Source organism: Episyrphus balteatus, chromosome 2 (assembly GCF_945859705.1).
Source record: "Episyrphus balteatus chromosome 2, idEpiBalt1.1, whole genome shotgun sequence".
Classification (NCBI taxonomy): Eukaryota; Metazoa; Arthropoda; class Insecta; order Diptera; family Syrphidae; genus Episyrphus; species Episyrphus balteatus.
Window position 1 is genome coordinate 129687902 of NC_079135.1, and position 12773 is coordinate 129700674.

At 26.1% G+C, this 12773-nt stretch overlaps 1 protein-coding gene across 1 annotated transcript in view; it reads left to right on the plus strand.

Moving 5' to 3' along the window:
* The first annotated feature begins 7100 nt into the window (after positions 1–7100).
* Positions 7101–12773, plus strand: part of LOC129909943 (cholecystokinin receptor-like) — a 56124-nt gene continuing 50451 nt past the window's right edge. Inside the window, exon 1 of the mRNA XM_055987122.1 lies at positions 7101–7221. The gene's annotated coding sequence lies outside the window, so the exon portion shown is untranslated. The remainder of the gene's footprint in view (positions 7222–12773) is intronic.

Here is a 12773-nt window from a genome sequence, read left to right on the forward strand (position 1 = left end):
AATGACATTAAACGTCAATAATGTTCATCCTATCGAACCTGACGGCAGTGTCGACAGTAATATCCTGTAGATATTCAATAGTGAATGCTTTCATAGGAGGCTATGAGATGGTTGTAATAAAGGCATCAGCTTTAACACAAAAGTCTTTAACTTAGACATATAACATTCCGAAAGGGCGAATGTGAACATCGACATTTCCAGTGCACTGGTTGAACATTTTAATATGGCAGTGCCGTATCAAAATGTTCAACCAGTGCACTACTAATGTATATGTTATGCCACATTCCTCCAAAATTTTATTTTATTTATTTATTTATTTAACAGCTCCATAGAATTTGAAATTATTATTTTTATAAAATGTATTTATGTTTGATTTTTTTTTTGTATTTTTTTTTTTAATTTTTAGCAATTTAATGCAAAATGTTAAAAATATATAGAAATACACTTACAACCTTATAACTGACAAATTTAAATACATGATTTATTTTAATAATAAGTGAACGTTGAAAGTTGTGAATTTTTCGCAAATAGGTAGTATTGCAAATGATTTGACATTAAAAATCCCAAAAAAAAATTGAATTAAATTTCGGTAATGTTAACAATCGGTCAAAAAATTACAACTTTTAGCAGTCAATTGAAATAAAAAATAGTTATTGTTTTGGTAAGCAAAAAAAGATAAACCGAGTCACTATTTTTTGTTTGACGCAATAATATTTCTGTGTATATTTACTGGAATGATGTTTAAAATTTAGTATTCAATCGAATTCAATTTGCAACATGTTGTGGCATTTATTTGGATATAAAACAAGAAATTAATCGTGTTGTGGAGGATTAAATCCAAATAGCATTATTAATTATTGATTTTTATAAAATTCGAAATGAATTTTTAATTTTTGTTTCAGCTTAAACTATTTTTGTTTATAGTGTATTTTGATGTTGTTTCGAATTGTCTTATTTTTTTATTTAATTAAAATTCAGATTTGTGGGATTAAAAATGATTGTAGGATTATTTATACGCCACAACTTAATTAAGCCCTCTGCCTATTATCTCCTTAAACATGCGTGGATGCACTTTTTTTTCAAATTTGGTACAGACGATTTTTATGGAATTAAAAAAATTTAATTTTTTGTTTGTTTCTTTATACGTATCTCGCAATAGACCAACTATAACGCTTTAGATAAAACAATATAATAACACTCGTCGGCAAAAAAACAAAAAAAGTCTAGACCAAGAACTTTGTTAGGTGATTTTAATTAACTTTAGGTTTAGTGTGCTGAATTCAAAACTGTTTACAGATTTATTCTATTACGTCTAGTTTTTTGGCTATATTCATTACTATTTTCGCTATAAAATCTCAAAATCTAGTTTTCAATTTTTTTGATGTTTAGTTAAAAATACATATTTTTCCGTAATATGTTACTTTTGTTGAGTCGAAATAAGAAGACGCAAACTGAAATTTGGTTCAGAAAAACCATTTATTACTTTTAAAAAACCAGTCAAGATTTTGAGATATTTATCACAATTTTTTTTTTAAATATCTTAGAGAAAAAAATTATTATGAAAAAAAGTAAATCACTTAAGGATGTTTTAATATGGCGTTTTGAGATTGCATAAGTAGTTTTGCAATAAATAAAAATTAACGGTGATGTAATTTGACATCAAATGTACTTAAAAAAGGCGTTTTCGACCTGTTTATACTCAAGTATTTCAAATTTTGATTTCGGATTCGGACTCAGTACACAAAAATCCTTTAAAAAAGTAGGTTTTGGTTCGAGATCTATTTTCGATGCCGACCAGTGTAGGTAATTAAAGCAAAATAACAATAAAACTACATTTTTAATATAAAAAAAAATCAAAACACTAGGAGTTTCAGGGGACTACTCACAAACACATAACTTTTAGTTTTTTAAATGGTGACCTTATTTATGGGTGCGATAAACTTTAAAATCAAATACGTGGCTGCCTAGTCCTGTATTTTATTTTCAACATATTGAAATCACGTTGATATCATAACACCATTAAATCCACCAGGTGACATTCTTGGGAACAATAACAATATTTATCAAAAAGTATCATCTGTTTTTACTTTAATAAATTTAATTTCTCAGAATAAAGCTCACATAGAAAACAGGACAAAAAATATTCTCGCTCAGAATACAACAACGTGACATTTGAATAAATTCTATTGCATTTTTGTCACGTTTATTTCGTGTGAATCTGAGAAAATAATTGAGAAGTATTGCAAGCACAGTTTGAACTAATAAATTTGTTAAATTTTTCAGAACAGAACGCACTCTGATATACGAGAAGCACGAATTAATATGGGTTCTTGGAACAGGTTGTTGTTTGAAATAAATCAGAAAATTTTATTTACATTTTCAGTTCATTTTTGTTTATGTTTTTTTAGATTAATGCTACAAAGCCTTGGGCTTTAAGTGGAATCAAAAATAAACGTATTTCATACAAAAAAAGCAATTTGCCATACCAGTTGGAGGATATGAAAATTAAAATAATAAACAAAAGATATAAAAGAGGGTTCTGGAAAAATATTTACTTGCTCAGACTTTGAATGAGCTTTTTAGTTCAAATATGCTTCAGATTACAGACTCTCTCATTACATTTTTTATACTAAAAGCTAACAAAAAATTACAATATAGGTTTAATATTTCTTCTAAGGAATAGAGCCATACTTTAAGTTTTATAATGCGTTAAAGGTATAAAAATAATTTATTGAAAACGATCATTTTTCATTAAAAAAAAGTAACACCATTAAATCCATTTTTTTTATCAGACAATCTATAGTAATTTTATACCATCTGAAAGCAACAGGCTTTCAGCTCAAAATATTCATATCAACCATGTCTGCATGACGTCTACAAAAAGAGATAGAATTTTTTGAACCCAATCACTTTTCGTCACAAAAAGCAAAAAAATCAATCTTTTTTATCTTCTAACACCATTAAATACTTTTTGTTATATGCCAACTTATAATGAATCATATATCATCTGAAAGCTTATTATTTCACCTTTTATATGACGCTTTAATCATACTTTTACAATGCCTACAAAAAAAGGTTTTTTAAAGCCAACCATGTCGAATTTTCAAGCAAGTGCTTCCCCTAAAAAATTAGGTATTTTTCAAAAATTCGTATTTCAAAACGCAGAGATTTAAACAAATTCCGTATAAAATCTCTAATTTTGTTTATTTTTGCAATTTCAAAGACAGATACAGTTTTTATTTATCCTTTTGACCATAAAAAGTTTTTTAATTGATTTGTTTTGTATTTCTATTTTATTACCCAATTTTTACTTTTTCGAAAATAGGCGTTCACAAACAGATGAATAAAACTTATTAGTTTTCATTCGAATGCCTTCCCACGTGTTTGGTTATACCTACCTATGGGAAAAGCAACACAAATTTCATAAAATCAATTAACAATTGTTTTTTTTTTTTATTCTCAAAAATACCCGTAACACAAAAAAGTGTCTTGTTAAAATATCCAAATAAATTCCATCCACATGCAAGTTATTTCAAATTGTCTCTGATCGAATATTAAATTTTAAATTTTATATAGAATTTCAGTCCATTCTGTGGCATCCTGTCATGACATGGCATCATCGAAATTTTCACAAAACTTTTAATCTATGCAGCACTGTATTGATATCATATTCGCTTTGTTTCGTTGTTCGTGTTTTGAAGGAAGCGATATGCTCTTGTAGAATCTTAGCTACGATGATGGAAATCGATAATGTTGATTCGTCTTAATTAACAATGGTATTATTCATGAATATGTTCAGAGTTATCTGCAGCACATGCATTAGAATGGAATTTGAACCATAAAGTTAGGTTAGAAGTGTGGTGTGATGATAAATATGTACATTCGTGTCTGCATTCTGGAGAAACTTAATGAATAGCCTTCATTTTCAACATGTTTAAAATCAATTAATAATATGTGTTAAAAAAAAACCTTGACATGAAATAAATATCATTTTCACCCGTTCCCCTTGAAATTTTTAGCAGTGCGGCAAAAATTTCAATTCAAAATTATAAATTAACTATTGGAGATCTACTTTAACTTATTTGAAAGATAATAACCTAAAGGTGATCAGGATCACTAATAAAGAATTTTTAAAAATTGAATCATTAAATAGGGTAAATAGGTGTAAAACGAATTTGCAAAAAAGTGGCTATTTTCTTAATGCGATATTTTAGAAAGTTGATTTTTTTATCCATAGAAAAATTTATTTTAACCCATTTACTACCACTGTACCCGCTTGGGTACAAAAAATTGGCTTTAAAAATTCTTACTTTTTTTGTAGGCATCGTAGAAATATGATTGAAGTGTCAAATGAAAGGTGAAATAATAAGCTTTCTTATGATATAAAATTTGTTTTAGGCTGTCGTATAAAAAAATGGATTTAATGGTGTTAGAAGATAAAAAAAAGATGGATTTTTCACATTTTTTCGTGAAAAATGATTGTTTTCAATAAATTATTTTATACCTTTTACGCACTGAAAAAAATTTAAGTATGGCTTTATTCTTTAGAAGAAATACTAAACTTTTTAATCGTGTAATTTTTTTGTAAGCTTTTCATATGAAAAATTTGATATAATGAGAACTTTTTCTTGTAAATTATGATTAGATTCAAAAACGTTATTCCGTTTTTCTACAAAACATACAGATATAAATATGTAAGGTCCTTAAGAATTATTATCTTATAATTTTTTGTACAATAAAGTTGACAAATTAATAATTTTTAGATCATTTTTTTCAACAAAAGAACAGAACCTATTTTCTTATGACGTTATCACGTAAAATTGTGTCGTCCGTAAACCAACTTTACAGATAACCACTTTTTTCTTTAATTTTAAACAACTTAAGAATTTTTTGGGTTAAAACCTTCTTAAAAAAGATTGTTAAAAGGACTCGAAATTGAATACCATATTTTTCTTTTTAAATCCTTATAGAAGTTAAAATATGGTTAATAGAAGGAGAACTGTTAGTAGGCTGTATGACTGATTACTCTCCTCAAGCTAAAAACCAATCTTTTAAAACCAGCACTTCACCATTAAGATGATAAATTACTTCTGTGTCAACAGTTTTTTTTTTATTTTAAATTACCTCAGAAACTATTCTATATTTTTTTTTAACACGTAAATTTATTTTTTACGTGCCTAAGAGAGATTAAAATAACCATCTCATATTTAACCAAAGCCTGCACCCACATCTTTTCGTTTCAAAACTTTATAATGCCAAAGATACAATTTTATTTTCACACAACAAAAACACGTAGGTATAATATCTTTTACTCGCATAAGCTAATATTTAATTTTCAAGCGCATAAAACTTGAACCTAGACTTTTTAATGACGGGTAGTATTACTTTTAATTATAATTTCACAATACTGCTAGAAACTGTGAAGTGTTAGGACGGTATTTTCTTTTTATTAAAACTAACCCTAACATTAAAAAACCTCACCTTGTTTTTTTTTTACCATCCAAGAGCACAAATATAATGAAAAAGAAACCCTCTTGGGGGTGTACTCTATGAATGAAGAACGAAGTCTTAATTCGCCCCAAAAAATACACGCTTTTTATAATTAAAATTTATCACAATCATATTCTCAGGATAACTCATCATTGTTTCTATATCGTTCTTCAGAGTACAATATAAGGCGTTATTACTTCAACAGGCATGTAATTCATTATTCATGACCTCTTTTTGGTCTTCAGACTTTTATGACAGTCCATTAGCAAAGTGATTATTGCTATAACTTACTCATAAAACCATAATAACCTTTATCTATAAGCACAAATCTATAAATTAAGGTCCTGAAGCCACAAGTGAGTATATTTTTCGCTAAACATATTCAATACTTTGAAAGTTAACCTACTTAAACACACAAACACACACAAATACAACTTTACAACTACATCGCCTGGCAATGACTTTTTCCTTTTTTTCCCCCTGCTTACATTTTTCAAGTTCTATTTCTGAATTTCATTGAGGAAAATGTAAATTCAAGGTTAATTTTACGCAAACCTAAAATGCAACCAAACGGGAAATTGTTGTGTAAACAAAAAATCATCCCTTAAATTCCCCATCCCTTAAATCTACCTTTTTCTACATTCCAAAATTTCCAACGCAAGCGCAATTTTATTCGATAACAAAAAACATAGAATGGCAATTTTGTTGCCATTCACAAGGACTACAAATATATCAAATAATGATGACTTGAATCCTTTGATGTCCCTACGAAGGAACTTGTATTAAGGATTCGGGAATTTTAGTTCTTCGGGATTCTTCAAACGGTTTGGTACTAATGAAATCGGTATTAATCCTATAGCATATCTTTTCTAACACAAATATCGGGAGTGTTAGTGGTTTAAGTCTTTGCTAAATTGGAATTAAGTGATAATAAATGGTTATTTAAAATTTAAGTGGTTAAGTTAATCAAAGTGGTTGTTAAACAAACATAAAATTAAAAAAATATTGAATGCTTCTATATAATAAATACAAAATATGTATCTAGAATAATTGATTAAAAAATAAATAAATAAATAAATAAAATTTAAAATTAAGTGAAATTTCATATAAATAAAAAGATAATAAGAATATTTCAATACAAAATTAAGTGAAATGAGAATTTTTGTTCATTTAAATAACAACGAAAAAAGTTAAGCTAATTTAACTAAACGAAAAAAATATAACATTAAATAAGATTTTAAACAATTCTGCCTATAGATTGAAAATAAAAATAAAATATTAATTATTATTCAACAAAATACGTAAATCGACGTACAAATATAAATTAAATCAAAAATAAAAAAAAAATAATTTATTGAAATCTTATAAAATAAAATATTTAATTTTAAAAACAAAATTGAATTTTGTAAATCCTATAGTTTAAGTGATTATCTAAAAGAAAAAAAAATTAAATACATATTTTGAATCAATAAAGCAAGTGAACACAAATTTTAAAATAAATAAATAAATAATAATAATTTCCAAATTATTATAAATTTAAATAAAAAAAGTTTATAGAAGAATAAACAAAAATATAAAAAAAAAAAATTTACATTGACATTAAAGGTGACAGAAATAAATACAAATATTTAGTAAAACAAAAATATACATTAAACAATTATTAAACAAATAAATGATACATTATCTGGATTGAAAAAAAAAAAATGGATAACATTAAAAATTAAAATTTCGGTGAGAATTTTTACTAAATTTTTTAAATACAATACTAAATAAAAAACTGAAAGATACAATTTTATAAAAAATCTTCTATAGCTTATTTGAAAGATAATAACCTAAATCTTAAGATAAATGAAGGATTTTTAAAAATTCCTTCATTTAATAGGGTAAACAGGGGTAAAACGGAAAGATGAAATTTGGGCTAAAATCTAAACGCGAAGTTGTAGAGAGTTGATTTTTTTGCTATAGATAGATGAGACTAATATAAGAATAACTGCATATAAGAAAAAAATCTTAAAAATTTTTAAACTAAACTATAACGCTTTGTTTGAACGTTGTACACGTGTTGGGGCTATGACAAAATGATGATTTTGGGTAGAAAACATTTTTTTTTGACAATTCTAAAGGTGCCAAGTGAAAGATGAGGACAAAAAAGTAAGCGTCTGATACGGATTTTTTTCCAACACTCTGCGTTTCGAAATGTGAATTTTTAAAAAAAACACCTTGTTTTTTAGGAGTATTTTTGGGTAGTTTTTGATTTTTAGCTTTTAGTGAGTTTTGACTGAATAACGGAAGAAACACGTTTTAAAAAAACACGTTTTTTTACCGTTTTTAACCGATTCTCATCGTTTTTTTATTTTTATCTTTTTTTCTTTAATAGATACAGGAATAAAGTATATACAGTAATGATAGACCATGACCACGACTAAATGTGTGCCAAGTTTCAATTATTTTCGTAAACATAATTTTGAGATAACGGTAAAATAAAATTTTAGAATTCAACACGTTATAACTTTTGACCAAGAGCAGATAGAAATTTTATGAGCATCCTGATACAATTACCTTTCATTTGGTATATAACACATAACGGTAGACTAACTACAAGCTCCACAATGTTAAATCATGAAACTTACGAAAAACCTCAAAACACTAACACTGACTTTAAAAAATTCTAACTTCTCATGTAGGCATCTTTGAAATGATAATGATACGTCATATGAAAGGTGAAATAATAAGCTTTCAGATAGTATAAAATTATGTATAGGTTGTAAGGGGAAAAAATGGAATTAATGACGTGAGAAGATAAAAAAGCAAAAAAAAAGAGCTTTTTTTGATGAAAATAATTGTTTTCAATAAATTATTTTTATACTTTTTGCGCATTGCAAAAATTTAAAAATGGTTTTATTCTTAAGAAGAAATGCTTGGCTTTTAAATTGCATAGTTTTTTTTTGTAAGCTTTTAAAATAAAAACAATTAATATAATGAGAAAATGAAAAAGATATTTTTGTTTAGTTTTTTCTTGTAAATTATGATTGTTTGAAAAAAGTAAACGCTTCTATTGACTCATTTTAAACAAAAGCACACAACCTGTTTTCTGACGACGTTATCACGTAAAATCATCGTCCGTAAACAGGCTTTACAGACCTCTTTTTTTTACTTTTTATATCCTTAAGTTTATCTGTAGAAGCGCCAAATGAAAAATTACAAAGATAGAAGCAATCTGACGAAAATTTTTAGAATAATGAACAAAAGAATTGTAATTTTTTAAAATACATACGTAAACGAGCAAATATTCCTTTGTTACACATCCACTTGTTTCGTATTTTTAAGAAATAAAATCATGTTCACTGTGGTGTATGAGTATTTTTTTTAAATTATAAAAAAATACTCATACTCATTTTTTAAACTATAAAAAAATACTCATACATAACAGTGAACATGATTTAAGTAATTTTTGAAATATACAAACTTTGAATTTTAGGGAAAGTACGTATATACACTTTGGTATTCAGTATTTTACTCAGTAAACATTTTATGCTGTTAACAACAATAATTGATTACTTTTATTTATTTGTGAAAAAAAAATTCGCTTTAAACCAACAAATAAAAAACTTTTGTTTATCCTTAGCAATAATTTTTGTTACTTCCCGTGCAAAATTTTACTGAAACGGCTTATGTTATCCTTTGTTAAAAATTTTAAAATTCTTTATATAATAAAAAATTCAGTAATAAATTTTATATTGCTCAGACAAAAAGAGTAAATTGGAATGAAATTAAAATTTTCTTGCAATTGAAAAAACTAAAAACTTCTGCGATAATATTTTTTGCCTATTGGTGTGTCACACCCAATCCCAATACCTTTACCTGTTCATCTCTATGGGGTGCAGCATTATTGACTTCGCCATGTCTTGTGGAGCTATGTCACTTAAAAATGCGATCACTTGAAAATAATCCTTTCAAGAGTGCACAAACTTAATTTAACAAACAATTTTTAAATAAGTATTCTTTTAGTATATTTATTCATTATTATTTTAAATAAATTATTATTAGAGCCAATTTTTCAATCTTCTAATAAACAGTCAGTTAACTGTTCGACGAATAAAGTATTAGGCTCATAAACAATCAGATAAAAACATTGAATTTTTCAATCAAGAATAATTTATTCTACAAAATAACAAAAAAAAAATTGTCAAATTCAAAAATATTTAAAATTAAACGTCATTTTTATTCATGATTGTTTTTGTTTTCTTGTGTTCCACTGTATTTTTTTCAAAATTCTTTCAAAACAGCTTTGACAACTGACACAATATTTTTGTTGAGATTATTCCTTAGAATAATTTTTATTCGTCTCTGAAAGAAGCAGATAGTTTTATTCTTAGGAATAAGCTATATCTGCTTGTTGAAAAATTGATTTTTTCTCTATCCTTAGGAATAAGTACTAAATGACTGTTTAACTGACTATTGAAAAATTGGCGCTTAGTGAGATATTGTATAGGTACCTTAGTTAAAGACTAGAAAATACGCTCCCAATTTCTTATGATAAAAGTAACCGATTAAAATTTTGAGTACATGCAGGTCTATAGTTATTACTTATTACCTATAAATAAGAAAATAAATTTTTCCGCCTGGCTTGAAAACTCAAAAAAGTCAGTTAGAATATCAAAAGAAAACATAATGTCAATATAAAAAAACGTTTATTCGTAAGAATAAGCCTTAGCTGGGGTTTATCTGACTAGTGAAAAATTTAAGTTATGTATGTCAAAAGTTCCAGTTTAAAAAATATATCCAAAGACTAGTATGTGTCAGAGTCTGGAAAGAGTCAATGCCCTTGATAAATCGTCTCGCCTGAAAACTTTAATGTTAGTTTTCTTTGAACTGTTTTGTTCAACGGGGATTATATAAATATTTGCTTTTTAATCATTGAATTCGGAAATGTAATTTTTTGAAATTTTTAAATTTTATATTAAACCCTCTGTCGGCACACCGACCGGTGCGAATTTGGCAGGACAAAAATTAAAAGTGGTTACAAAAAAGTGTCTTTATAAGGGTGAAAATACATTTTTTTTGAATTGTGAATACAATATTCGAATTCCTCGGAATATTCTACATCAATTTCATATTATGTGATTCTCTATAAAATAGTGAGACCGAAAAAAGTTCTAGCGACATGAAAAAGTATAAACCAAATTCGCAAAAAAGAGGTGTGCCTACAGAGGGTTAAAAATATTTGTATTTAATAACTTACATAATGTATGTATATATGTACATTTGAAATTACTTTCTTGGAAACTAGATACGAGTTCCTTAAATAAATAATAAAAAAAGAACATTATTTTATTCTCAATGAAATTTTTGTTTATTTAGAGCCAATTTTTCAATCTTCTAATAAACAGTCAGTTAACTGTTCGATGAATAAAAATATTAGGCTCATAAACAATCAGATAAAAACATTGAATTTTTCAATCAAGAATAATTTATTCTACAGAATAACAAAAAAAAATTGTCAAATTCAAAAATATTTAAAATTAAACGTCATTTTTATTCATGATTGTTTTTGTTTTCTTGTGTTCCACTGTATTTTTTTCAAAATTCTTTCAAAACAGCTTTGACAACTGACACAATATTTTTGTTGAGATTATTCCTTACAATAATTTTTATTCGTCTCTGAAAGAAGCAGATAGTTTTATTCTAAGGAATAAGCTATATCTGCTTGTTGAAAAAATGATTTTTTCTCTATCCTTAGGAATAAGTACTAAATGACTGTTTAACTGACTATTGAAAAATTGGCCCTTAAAGAAACGTTTTCTAGAAATCTTATCATTTCCATATTGCTTTAAAATTGAAAATGAGAAGAATTATTGAGTTAAACAAAAATTTATATGTGAAAAAGAAATTATTTTTTGTCTATTACACTGAGGAAAAAATAAATTAAAGTTGAAACGTCCTTGTTTCAAAGATGAATTACTTTGAAATATGTTGTTTTGAAATAGAAAACCACAAAAAATTAACCTTATTTCCACGTTGATTTTAAAATGTTCATTTTCAACGCAAAATTATTCCGAATAATAGTTAAATCAATGTGGTTTTCATTGATTTTACGTTGTTTTATGGTGTATATATTAATTTATGTAAATGCAGTTCTGCGTAGACAAACAATCATTACTGATTTTGTTGTAAAAAATAATTAAATAATTGCATAACAATGCCACTTATTCTGATTTCTGGCAGGTTTATTTTAAGTTATTGCTGAATGTGGTAAATGCGTTCATGTTCTTGATAACTATAAGCTGAGCATTTCATTGGGTCACTATGGCGTATACGTGTTTTTTTTTGCTTCATGCTTTTTAGTTTTTACTCACCAACCAACTTAATATCAAACAAGAATACATAATATTCATATTGCTGTTCGTTATTGAAATCAAATCAATTAACCATCGTTCTTAGAAAGAAACCTTTTATTAATTGAAAAAAATTATAAATTAGCAAATATAAAATTCTTGGAAAGAGAATTAACGTCATTATTTTAGTCGTTATTGATTTTCCACTAACCTTGATTTGCATTAAAATTAATCAATAATTAATTTAAAAAACAATTAAAAATCTGTTGAAAAACAACTGTATTTTATTTCCTGATATTAATTGTCGTCATAATAATTAGTTCTTTTAAAGCTTTTCATAGAAAAAAAAAAAGTTTAAAATGTTGTGTTAATTTAATTGAACTGAGAATCAAATTACTTTCATGCAAATCATATAGTTGTGATTTTTGCAAATTGAAATATTAAATTTCGATTAACTATTTCCAAGAAATATTTTATTTTTTCAATAAAAAATAAAATTCCAGTAAAATTCAATTAATTATTTCAATAAATCAGTTTTTCTCTTCAGAAAAAAGTAAACAATTTTGCCTTCATTTAATAAAAGCACGTTTCAATTGGACACATATAGGTCACAATATAATTTTATTTATTTTTATATTTCATTCACACCCTCACAATCATAACAAAAAATAAGTGTAACTTCTCAAAAAAAAAAAAAAAAAAAATATTTGGTAGGCTGGTTTACAGAAGCGTCCTAGGGAATAACAATTTTTGTTTTTATTATTTTGGAAATCTTGATTGTTTGTTATGTGAGTTGAAAAGCTTTTTTTCAATTTATTTTATTTTTATTGGATTCCTCTTATAATGATTTTCAAGACGTGTTTTGGATTGTTTTTTTTTTTTTTTTTTTACTAACGAAGGGAAGGTTAAGAAGGTTAAACAATACGTGCGGCCATCATAGGAAAATAG